The sequence below is a fragment of the Paroedura picta genome, chromosome 8, assembly GCF_049243985.1.
Source record: "Paroedura picta isolate Pp20150507F chromosome 8, Ppicta_v3.0, whole genome shotgun sequence".
Lineage (NCBI taxonomy): Eukaryota > Metazoa > Chordata > Lepidosauria > Squamata > Gekkonidae > Paroedura > Paroedura picta.
Genome location: NC_135376.1, coordinates 13,434,288 through 13,445,568, shown reverse-complemented (window position 1 = coordinate 13,445,568; position 11,281 = coordinate 13,434,288).

Below are 11,281 nucleotides of genomic sequence, written 5' to 3'. Positions count from 1 at the left end.
TTGGACTAGATGACCCAGTAGGCACCTTCTATTATTCTATGATACTACTTCAAGCACCATAGATTTTACCTCTAGAGGTGGGAATCCTAGAATCATAGAGTTGGAAGGGCCCATACAGACCATCTATGCTCAAAGCAGGTTCAGCCAAAAGCATCAATGAAATGCTGTTGAATTGCTTGCTTCAGCCACCAGAATATCTCTGGGCACCTCTGGAAGGCAAACTGGCCTCTATAAATAGAAGAATTCTCCCTCCTAGACTGAACCTCTTAGACCTGCCAGTCTCCTCAAAAAGTAACCTACTTCATAGAATCATAGAATCATAGAGTTGGAAGGGGCCATACAGGCCATCTAGTCCAACCCCCTGCTCAACGCAGGATTAGCCCTAAACATCCTAAAGCATCCAAGAAAAGTGTGTATCCAACCTTTGCTTGAAGACTGCCAGTGAGGGGGAGCTCACCACCTCCCTAGGCAGCCTATTCCACTGCTGAACTACTCTGACTGTGAAAAACTTTTTCCTGATATCTAGCCTATATCGTTGTACTTGAAGTTTAAACCCATTACTGCGTGTCCTTTCCTCTGCAGCCAGCAGAAACAGCATCCTGCCCTCCTCCAAGTGACAACCTTTCAAATACTTAAAGAGGGTTATCATGTACCCTCTCAACCTCCTTTTCTCCAGGCTGAACATTCCCAAGTCCCTCAACCTATCTTCATAGGGCTTGGTCCCTTGGCCCCAGATCATCTTCGTCGCTCTCCTCTGTACCCTTTCAATTTTATCGATGTCCTTCTTGAAGTGAGGCCTCCAGAACTCCAGAACTGCACACAGTACTCCAGGTGTGGTCTGACCAGTGCCGTATACAATGGGATTCATCATGCTATGTCTGATCATCTCCAGTTTTGCTGACTACTTTACAGAAACGCTCTGCCTGTTTTTATATGTTTATCTGTATAATGCGAAATTAATGTGAAATCTGCATAATAGTGGCTCAGTGAAAGGGCCCCTGCTTGGCATGCAGAAGGTCCCAGGTTCAACTCGCAGCATCTCCAGTTAAAAGGACTGGGCAGAAGGTGATGCGAAATGCCCTTAGACTCTGGATAGCTGCTGCCCATCAGAGCAGACAACAGTGACAACATGACTCAACACAAAGTGACTTCATGTATTCCATTTTTGGTAGGTTGCTAGGAAAACTAATGAATAACTGACAGGAACAAGCAATATTTGGCTTCACTGGAGAGAAAAGTGCTGCTTGCAGTAGATGTTGCATTTAGTCACCCAAATGAGTTTTCGTTTCTCAAACACGGGTGCCAGCAGGCTGATTCATGCCACTCGTTCCATGTCCTACCACTGCAAGGTTTCGTCACGGTCACACTTTTGGATCCTTCTGGAAGGTAGTGGTCTCTAAGGAGTCTAGGGGCCCATCTATTCAGATCGACCTTGAGCTTACCTTCACCACCAGAGAAAGCAGGGGAGAAATCAATAAAATACATCTCGGTTCTATGAAATGTTTAAAGATTTGAAGATTGTTTTAGAGGCTGGAGGAGTTCATTGTGGCACAATTAGGCATGAAGGCCACAAGTGAGTTAGGATCCGGGACATGCAGTTTCAGGTTCTCTCCCCGCCACGGAAACTTGCTGGGTGAGCTTGGGCCAGTCATGCATTCTCAGTCTGAACTACCTCCCAGGATGGTTATGAGATTAAAATTGAGGAGAGCTATTTAAACTGAGCCTTCGGGGATGGTGGTATATAAATATAATAAATACAATATAATACAGACGTAGTGTTGCTAAGGCCCCCCCTTGGCCGCTGGCAGAAGATGGGGGCTAGGGTGACCGGATCCAGGTTGGGAAGCTTCAGATTTGGGTATGGTGCCTAGGAAGGGCAGGGATCTCAGTGGGGCAAAATGGCATGGAAGCCACCTTCCTGAGCATCCATTTTTATCCCGGGGAACTGATCTCTGTAGTCCGTAGATGAGCAAATTCCAGGAGATCCCAGGTCCCACCATGAGGCTGGCATCCCAATATCCCCTGGGCCTTGGCAGCTGCCCCACCTCAGGGTTTACTGATGCTGGTCCTGCCATAAGAAGACGAAGACGATGAAGAAGATGAAGACGACGACGACGAAGACGAAGAGTTGGTTCTTATATGCCGCTTTTCCCTACCCGAAGGAGGCTCAAAGCGGCTTACAGTCACCTTCCCATTCCTCTCCCCAGTTTTATCAGTGCCGTGACTAGCCCAAGGTCACCCAGCTGGCTGCATGTGGGGGAATGCAGAATCAAACCCGGCATGCCAGATTAGAAGTCCGCACTCCTAACCACTACACCAAACTGGCTCTCAGTTTGACCATAAAAGACCATTTCAAGCGAAGGAGAGATGTCCTAAAGTATGCAGCTGGTGCTTGGAAGTACATTATGAAATGTGGTTCAGTAAGTTTAGAGTGCATATTGCACATTTGTATTTTGACAGTCAGTGCCATTTCTCATCCACCTTGAGTACCTGTGAGAAACGTTGAGTTTTAGGAGCAAGGGAGGCCCAAATGAGTGAGTCTGGGAGTCTAGAAAGGCAAGTCACAGATCCTTTCATCTCCCCTACCCAGTAAGGTCAAGGCTGAGCAAGGAAAACACTGCCCTTTTAACTTAACATGTTTTTCTATTGGATAGAAGGGGGAGGGAATGCGCATGTGCAAACAGAGAAACTGTCCCTGCTTCCCTGTTTGCAAAACGAAGCAAAACTATTTCAAGCATTCATTAAAAAGCCTTTTTATTGCTCAAGGGTGTTGTTTGCAGTTTGCAATTCGTGTAGAGTAATGCTTGCATGCTCGTAGGTTATAGATGAATGTGCATGCATGGAAAGCATGTATATTTTATGTGCATGTACTTACTGGGGGGAAAAATGATATAGTCCATCCTTCCATACTGGGTTTTTATTTAGCCAGCATACATATGCTTAAAACTGACCTTGTCAACTGGGAGGGGACCATAGCCCATGCAGAACTTTGCTTGCAAAACGACCAAGTTCACTCCCTGATAACTCCAACTAAAGGGTAGCAGGTTCTGAGAAAACCTTGTTGGAGAATTTCTCCAGCTCAGCGGATATGGAGAGCCAGGTGGACCAGTTTCTTTTAATTTCATTTCATTTATTTATATTTGGATTTATATACTGCTGTTCCCAAGTGGGCTCATGGCGGTTTACCAACAATAAAAGAACAAAAGCACAATAAAACCCCATAATCTCCCTTAATTCCCGTAATTTCCTCATCATTTCAACTCAAACACACACGCACACACATGCACAAATATTAAATTTAAAGTGCAGGTAAGGATCTGTGGCCCACTAATATCACAACAGTAAAAGATATTAAAAGAAATAAATCTGTTTACTGTTTCTCTCGGGCAACATAATATCCAGCACTCTAACCAATTAATTTACTCACTGCTTCTGCAGTTCCAGTTTTTCTGAGTGTTAAAGTTCTAGCCCTCCTAGAGAACCAGGAAGAGACTATCCAAGGCAGAGAAAGTCTGGCTTCCCATGTCCAGACTTGCCTTTCCAACACAAGAGAGCCAGCTTGGTGTAGTGGATAGGAATGCGGACTTCTAATCTGGTGAGCCGGGTTTGATTCCTCGCTCCCCCACATGCAGCCAGCTGGGTGACCTTGGGCTCGTCACAGCACTGATAAAGCTGTTCTGACCGAGCAGTGATATCAGGGCTCTCTCAGCCTCACCCACCCCACAGGGTGTCTGTTGTGGGGAGAGGAAAGGGAATGCAAGTGTAAGCAGCTTTGAGACTCCTTCGGGTAGGGAAAAGCAGCATATAAGAACCAACTCTTCTTCTTCTACAAAGGGGATGTGGACAGTCGCTGAGGAATGAAACAGAGCCAGTTCGGTGTACTGATTTTGAGTGTGGACTAGGATCTGGGAGACCTGGGTTCAAATCCCCGCCCTGTGCTGTAGAAGCTTGCTGAGGGACCCTGGAATGTTGTGAGAATAAAACAGAGAAGAGAATATTCAGGTCCCTACTTGGGGATGAAAATGGGGTATAAATGCAGAAGATGAAATAAAAGGCGAATTGTCTCACCTTTTCCCTGCTAGGTATTTCTTCATTTCAAAGTCAAGCTTCTCGCCAAGGGCTACTTTGAGATAGGTTCAGGATGCACAGCACAATGTTTACTCAGAAGTAAGAAGCGCAAAGTTCAGTAGGGGGCACTCCCAAGTTAATGAGCACAGACTGCAATCTACATTGCAAAAGAAGAAAAGAGGGGGAAAAAAGAGCATCCCTATACGGTTTTAAAGCTCATAAAAACTTCAGCAGGGTTTATCCTCACCGCCAAATCCATCCTTATCGATACAAAGGAAAGGACTTGTGCTTTTGGCATGCTGAGCTAATCCCCAGTCTTCTTTGAACATTTATAATCATGGATATTTGAGATGTGGAACTAGTGAGAGATCTAGAAGCATCTCTGGTCCCTTTGAGAGAGCAGATGGGAAGATGAAGGCTTTTCACGGAACGGAAGGTAATTACCTACTAAATAGTGTCCTATTAAGCATGGCGCAGAGTGGTAAGGCAGCAGACATGCAGTCTGAAAGCTCTGCCCATGAGGCTGGGAGTTTGATCCCAGCAGCCGGCTCAAGGTTGACTCAGCCTTCCATCCTTCCGAGGTCGGTAAAATGAGTACCCAGCTTGCTGGAGGGTAAACAGTAATGACTGGGGAAGGCACTGGCAAACCACCCCGTATTGAGTCTGCCATGAAAACGCTAGAGGGCGTCACCCCAAGGGTCAGACATGACTCAGTGCTTGCACAGGGGCTATCTTTACCTTAACCTTTAAGCCTCTAGGACATTTTTCTCCAATTCACCTGGACCCTAACCTGGTCCGGAGGAATGTAGTCTGTAGTGACAGCATTGACAATTTAGAGACATGCCCTTATATTTTACAGTGCCTTGAAATTGCCATGAGCTCACATGACTCTCCTGTAGTCTAGATCCAGAAATTGCTGTCCATGCCTTTGCTTATTCAGAACCCTACTCAAGAATTCCTCCAGGAAACTGTTTTTAGGATTGTGCTCCTAGTAGCTGTTTATTACTTAAACTTGTTTTAAGCTGTTCCTCATCTTGTTAGTCTGTCCGTGTGTGCGACCCAAGAACTGTTAATCTGATATCACAAAAGCCGTTTCCCTTGCTGATAACCCTGGCTCAATGGAAAGAACATAGGCCTGGAAAGCACAGATATTGATGTCTAGTGACCATATTTCCAGGGGTAGTCAACCTGTGGTCCTCCAGATGTCCATGGACTACAATTCCCATGAGCCCCTGCCAGCATTTGCAAATGCTGGCAGGGGATCATGGGAATTGAAGTCCATGGACATCTGGAGGACCACAGGTTTGACTACCCCTGCTTTATACCATCTTTATACCATGAGTACCCAGCTTGCTGCTGGGGGGTAAAACGGTAATGACTGGGGAAGGCACTGGCAAACCACCCCATATTGAGTCTGCCATGAAAACGCTAGAGGGCGTCACCCCAAGGGTCAGACATGACTCGGTGCTTGCACAGGGGATACCTTTACCTTTACCTTTACCTTTAGAGCATTGTCCCATCTCGTATGGAATGTTCTGCTTCAACTCCAAACAGAAGGTCTTTCTTGACACTTGCTTTTCTTTTGAAGTGGAAGACAACGTGTGGTTTGAGCATAACGTGACACCGTAGAGTTTTGCCCAGATGCTGCAGTGATGCAGTAATGTTATTTCTGGCACACGAGGAGTGACATCAGCATGTCAGGATGCTACGGACATTCCCCAGTTCCCCCATTTTCCCCTTGCTGGCCAGCTGAGCAGCAACAGAGAAGCACCTCTGGCGGTGGGAGATCCCCTGCTGCTAGTGGACACATGGCAGCCTTGAAAAAGGTCCCACTGAACAATTATGTTTTGCACATTTTGTGAAATGTTAGAAGTGGGGAACCTTGCTAATAGTCTTGGGAAGACTAGTGAACATTGCACAAAGGCCCACAGAAAATGTCCATGACCCATTAAGGTCAGTTTTAATCCAGTTTTAATTAACCGTATTGTGCACTCTGACACACAGAAGGGTGGGGTATCAGTATTTTAGTAAATAAAATGAATGACGCCAGGTGACGGGTATGCCAGCTCTCTGCTCCCCTTACTTCAGGGTGCCTAGGAGGGCTAATAACAATATTATTATTAGTTTTATTTTTAAAACTTTTAAACCATACAGCACACAGAGAGATTCTGTATCCTAAATCAGGGTCCATATCTCTTCTGGGAGCTCTTTTCACCAGGCGTTCCAAACAGCAGCTGTGGAGGGAAACATTTACTTTCAGAGTGGGAAAGTGTGCAGGGGACTGTCATAGCCCTCCTTCATGGTTTTAGCACTATGTTTGTGTCTTTAGATGCTTTTACTGAATTCTTTGACAGTTACTTTAAACACTGTTTTAATGTTGAAATAGTTTGATGTTTGCCGCCTTGTGGCCCCGATTTGGGTAGAAAGTCAGCACGGAAATATTTTAGAGAGATAAAGAAAGTGGTTTGTTGGCTCATAGAACTGAAAAGTGGCTGGACAAAGAACCTTTCAGCCATTCTGTCGAGGCCTCCTACATCTATAATGGCTGGGGATTCCTTTCCAGTGCTAGTATGAAATATTTAAATGACCCATCAATCCCTTAATCACTAAATCAGTCACCTCCCCCTGCTGCTCTGTTAGAAGGAAAGGATGTTTATGAATCTTTCTATACAGATGGGTCATAGAATCACAGAGTTGGAAGGGGCCATACAGGCCATCTAGTCCAACCCCCTGCTCAACGCAGGATCAGCCCAAAGCATCCAAGAAAAGTGTGTATCCAGCCTTTGCTTGAAGACTGCCAGTGAGGGGGAGCTCACCACCTCCTTAGGCAGTCTATTCCACTGCTGAACTACTCTGTGAAAAATTTCCCCCCTGATATCTAGCCTATATCGTTGTACTTGAAGTTTAAACCCTTACTGCGTGTCCTCTCCTCTGCAGCCAACCGGAACAGCATCCTGCCCTCCTCCAAGTGACAACCTTTCAAATACTTAAAGAGGGCTATCATGTCCCCTCTCAACCTCCTTTTCTCCAGGCTGAACATTCCCAAGTCCCTCAACCTATCTTCATAGGGCTTGGTCCCTTGGTCATTCTGTTGGCAGGCATGATTGCTTTCCATCTTATGACCAAGTAGGAAAATACTGATAGATTCAAGTGGGTAGCCATGTTGGTCTGAAGCAGCACAACAAAACAGAATCAGAGTCCAGTGGTACCTTTAAAACCAACACAGATTTATTCAAGGTGGGAGCTTTGAGGGCAAGCACTCATAGTCTGCAGAATAAATCTTTGTTGGTCTTAAAGGTGCCACTGGGCTCTGATTTTGTTGTGATACTTCAGACCAACATGGCTACCCACTTGAATCTATCCTGGATGGCCACTGTGTGAGATAGACTGCTGAACAATACAGACCACTGATCTGATGCAGCAGGGGTTTTCTTATGTTCTAATGGCTACGACTGTACTATAAAACATCTACTGGTGGTAGAGGTAAAGGTAAAGGTATCCCCTGTGCGAGCACCTTGGGGTGACGCACTCTAGCGTTTTCATGGCAGACTCAATAAGGGGTGGTTTGCCAGTGCCTTCCCCAATCATTACCGTTTTAACCCCCCAGCAAGCTGGGTACTCATTTTACCAACCTCGGAAGGATGGAAGGCTGAGTCAACCTTGAGTCGGCTGCTGAGATTGAACTCCCAGCCTCATGGGCAGAGCTTCAGACAGCATGTCCGCTGCTTTACCACTCTGCACCACAAGAGGCTCTCTGGTGGTAGAATATTCTGTCAAGTCTCAGCTGGATTATGGGGACCCTGTGAGGTTTTAAAGGCAGGAGACATTCAAAGATGGTTTGCCATTGCCTGCCCCTATGATACATCCTTGATAGACTAAGCTAGGGCCATTCCCTACTTAGCTTCTGAGATCAGATGAGAACAGGCTTCTGTGGGTCATCCAGGTCACAATAAAACTTGTACTAGCCTTCCCCATTCCTATTGTTGCCACCTGACCTGGGCAAAGATATCCTGTCCTTTTAACATGTGTGTAAATAGACAGCTGAAGCTTTTTAAGGGCAAAGTCAGTCCCTATATCAAAGAATTATTGAAAACAAACCTGACATTTAAAAACTGCACCATTCAAAAAGCACTGGGGAAACAGGGTAACCATCTGAATTCAGATGGGAAAGTCTTGCTTAACTTCCAAGATCTGACACGATAGAGCTAGCCTGGGCTATCATAGCCCCTGAAACAGCAAACTCTACTCTCAAAGTCTCCTACCGTTATTGCCACTGGACTTCTGTTTTATTTTGCTGCAATTGATTACTGCAGCTACTTTTCTAGAATTAGGGATGTAAATAACATCCCATTCAATGTCTGTTAAAGAGACAGGACATATTTTTTTTCTTCTCCAGGCTGTTGGCAACTCTACCTCCACCACACTGATTTTGCATAGTCTGACAAAGAGTGCTTGCACTCGTAAGCTCTCACCTTGAATAAATCTTTGTTGGTCTTAAGGGTGCCACTGGACTCTGATTTTGTTTTGTGATTTTGCATTGTTTGCTTAGTTGCTGGGGGGTAAATGGTAATGCCTGGGGAAGGCACTGGCAATACCACCCTGTATTGAATCTGCCATGAAAACGCTGGAGGGCGTCACCCCAAAGGTCAGATATGACCCGGTGCTTGCACAGGGGATACCTTTACCTTAAAGATCTCCTTGAGATCATGCTTCTTAAGTTGAGCATACAGTCTTCAAAAACTGGTCCAGAATGCATTTACTATCCTATTCTCCTTGCAAATAGCAGCCCTCAAATATGTGTGTTTACATCTGCATGGTGGCCGGAGAGAACCCAAAGGATGCTTGAGCTTGGAGCATTCCATCCTCTTTACATGCAAAGGGGCAAGTGCTTGGTGGCTGGTTTTTAAACCAGCCTAACAGCTGTTTCATATTATCTTGTTTCCAGCCATTATAAGACCTGGCGAGAGTTCTGAGTGCCAAGGCACTGCTGGAATGTGGTGACAGTGATTCTAGGCATGTGCTGAGTGCCTCCTCCCCCGAATTATATGATGCCTATAACAAGGCATCTCTATTGTAATATCTCTATTACTTTAAAATTGTACGTAAGGGGGTACTTTAGTTTCTGAAAAACCAAGTCATTTTCTTTTAAAAATTAAATGCATGAAATTTGCATTGCAAACCGAGTAGCTCATGAAAGCAACAGAATACCTTACTTGGGAGAAAATTCTATTGATATACGGGAGATGACTTTTTGGCCTAGGATTGGACTGCACACATTATTAAAGCCTCGTACTCTGCAGTAATTGTTTGGGGGAAATTAATTTCATCTACTGATATAATTGAGGCGAGATGCCAGCCTATTAACTTACTGCATATCAGTGAATTCCAGATGTGCCCCATTTGCTTTCACTACCATGCTATGAAAGAAGGCTTGCTTCTGCTCTAATTAATTCAGGAGGACAATCCTTTTTGTTCTCAGGTAAAACTCACCTGTTCTCACTGAGCTGGCTTATGAGAACTTAGGGGGAATAATATGGAATACGGGAGCACAGAGAATTGGTGAGCACCTAAGAGCCCTTCAGGATCAGACCAATGGTCCTTCCAATCCAGTATCTCATCTCAGTTTGGTGTAGTGGTTAGGAGTGCGGACTTCTAATCTGGCATGCCGGGTTCGATTCTGCACTCGCCACGGCACTGATAAAGCTGTTCTGACCGGGCAGTGATATCAGGGCTCTCTCAGCCTCACCCACCCCACAGGGTGTCTGTTGTGGGGAGAGGAAAGGGAAGGCAACTGTAAGCCGCTTTGAGCCTCCTTCGGGTAGGGAAAAGCGGCATATAAGAACCAACTCTTCTTCTTCTTCATCATATGGCAGACAACAAGTTCCGCTGGCGGGTCAGCAAAATGGCGTAGAGGCCAAGGCCTTCTCCTGATGTTGCCTCCTGTGCCTCTGGGATTCAGAGGTTTAGTGCAGGGGTAGTCAACTTGTGGTCCTCCAGATGTCCATGGACTACAATTCCCATGAGCCCTTGCCAGCATTTATTTGCAAATGCTGGCAGGGGCTCATGGGAATTGTAGTCCATGAACATCTGGAGGACCACAGGTTGACCACCCCTGGTTTTAGTGGCTCTGAATGCAGAGGTTCCCCTCAGTCACCATGGCTAGTGGTCCTTGATAGTTATCCTGTTGTACATCACTTCACACTTACCAACACTGAACTTTGTGTGCCACACTGTGGCTTACTCACCCAGTTTGTAAGGAAGTGACTTAGATGGGATGGGGGAGTTGCAATTTCATCCCCAAATGTATCGGGGGCAGCGTGGTGTAGTGGTTAAGAGTGGTAGCTTCCAATCTGGCGAGCCGGTGCCCCTTGCAAGTAAGACAGAATGTTTGGATGGGGGGGGGGGGAGGACGCGTGGGACTGTCACCCGATTGGACGCCTGCTTCTTCCCAAGTAAGGCCAGCCAGCCAGCCAACTGGTGGGTTTACTCTAAGGTGACCAGATTTTAACATTGGTAAAGTGGGACACCATTGACAGGGGAGTTGTTCTTGATTTAAAACTTGGTCTATATGGAGCAACAAAATTTTTCATAGAACGCAAAAATAACATATATACATATGTACATACATATACATATATACATATATACATGTGTATATGTAACATATATACATATGCAAAAGTAACACATATACATATACATATGCAAAATATATATACATATGCAAAAGTAACACATATACATATACATACATACACATATAATATATATATTACTTGCAACGTAAGTACAATATGCCAGGTGCCCCCCAGATGTCCCTCCCAAAGTGGGACTATCTGGTCTCCTTGGTTTTCTCCCAGGGAAGTGAGCACCGCCCGGCGGCCCGGTTACTCCAAAGGGTGGCCACCTTTATATCCCACGGCCTTCTCCTTCAATGCAAGAGGCCGGGTTCTTAGCACGCCGCCGCTCGGGAGCCAGCTCCTTCCTTCCCGTCAACGCGCTTTCGGGACGCGCCGCCGTCTGCAAAGCTGGGCCGTTCCCGGCCCGCGGCTGTATCGCCTTTTCCTTTAACGCGGCGGCCTCGCGGAGGGAGAGGAGGGGAAGGGAAAGGGAGTGGGCAGCGCCCGCCCGTCTGCGAAGCGCGCCCCCTCCGCCTCGGGCCCGTCGCTCTCGGCCTGCGCCCGCCGCTCCTCCGCCCGCTCCGTCCCGCCCC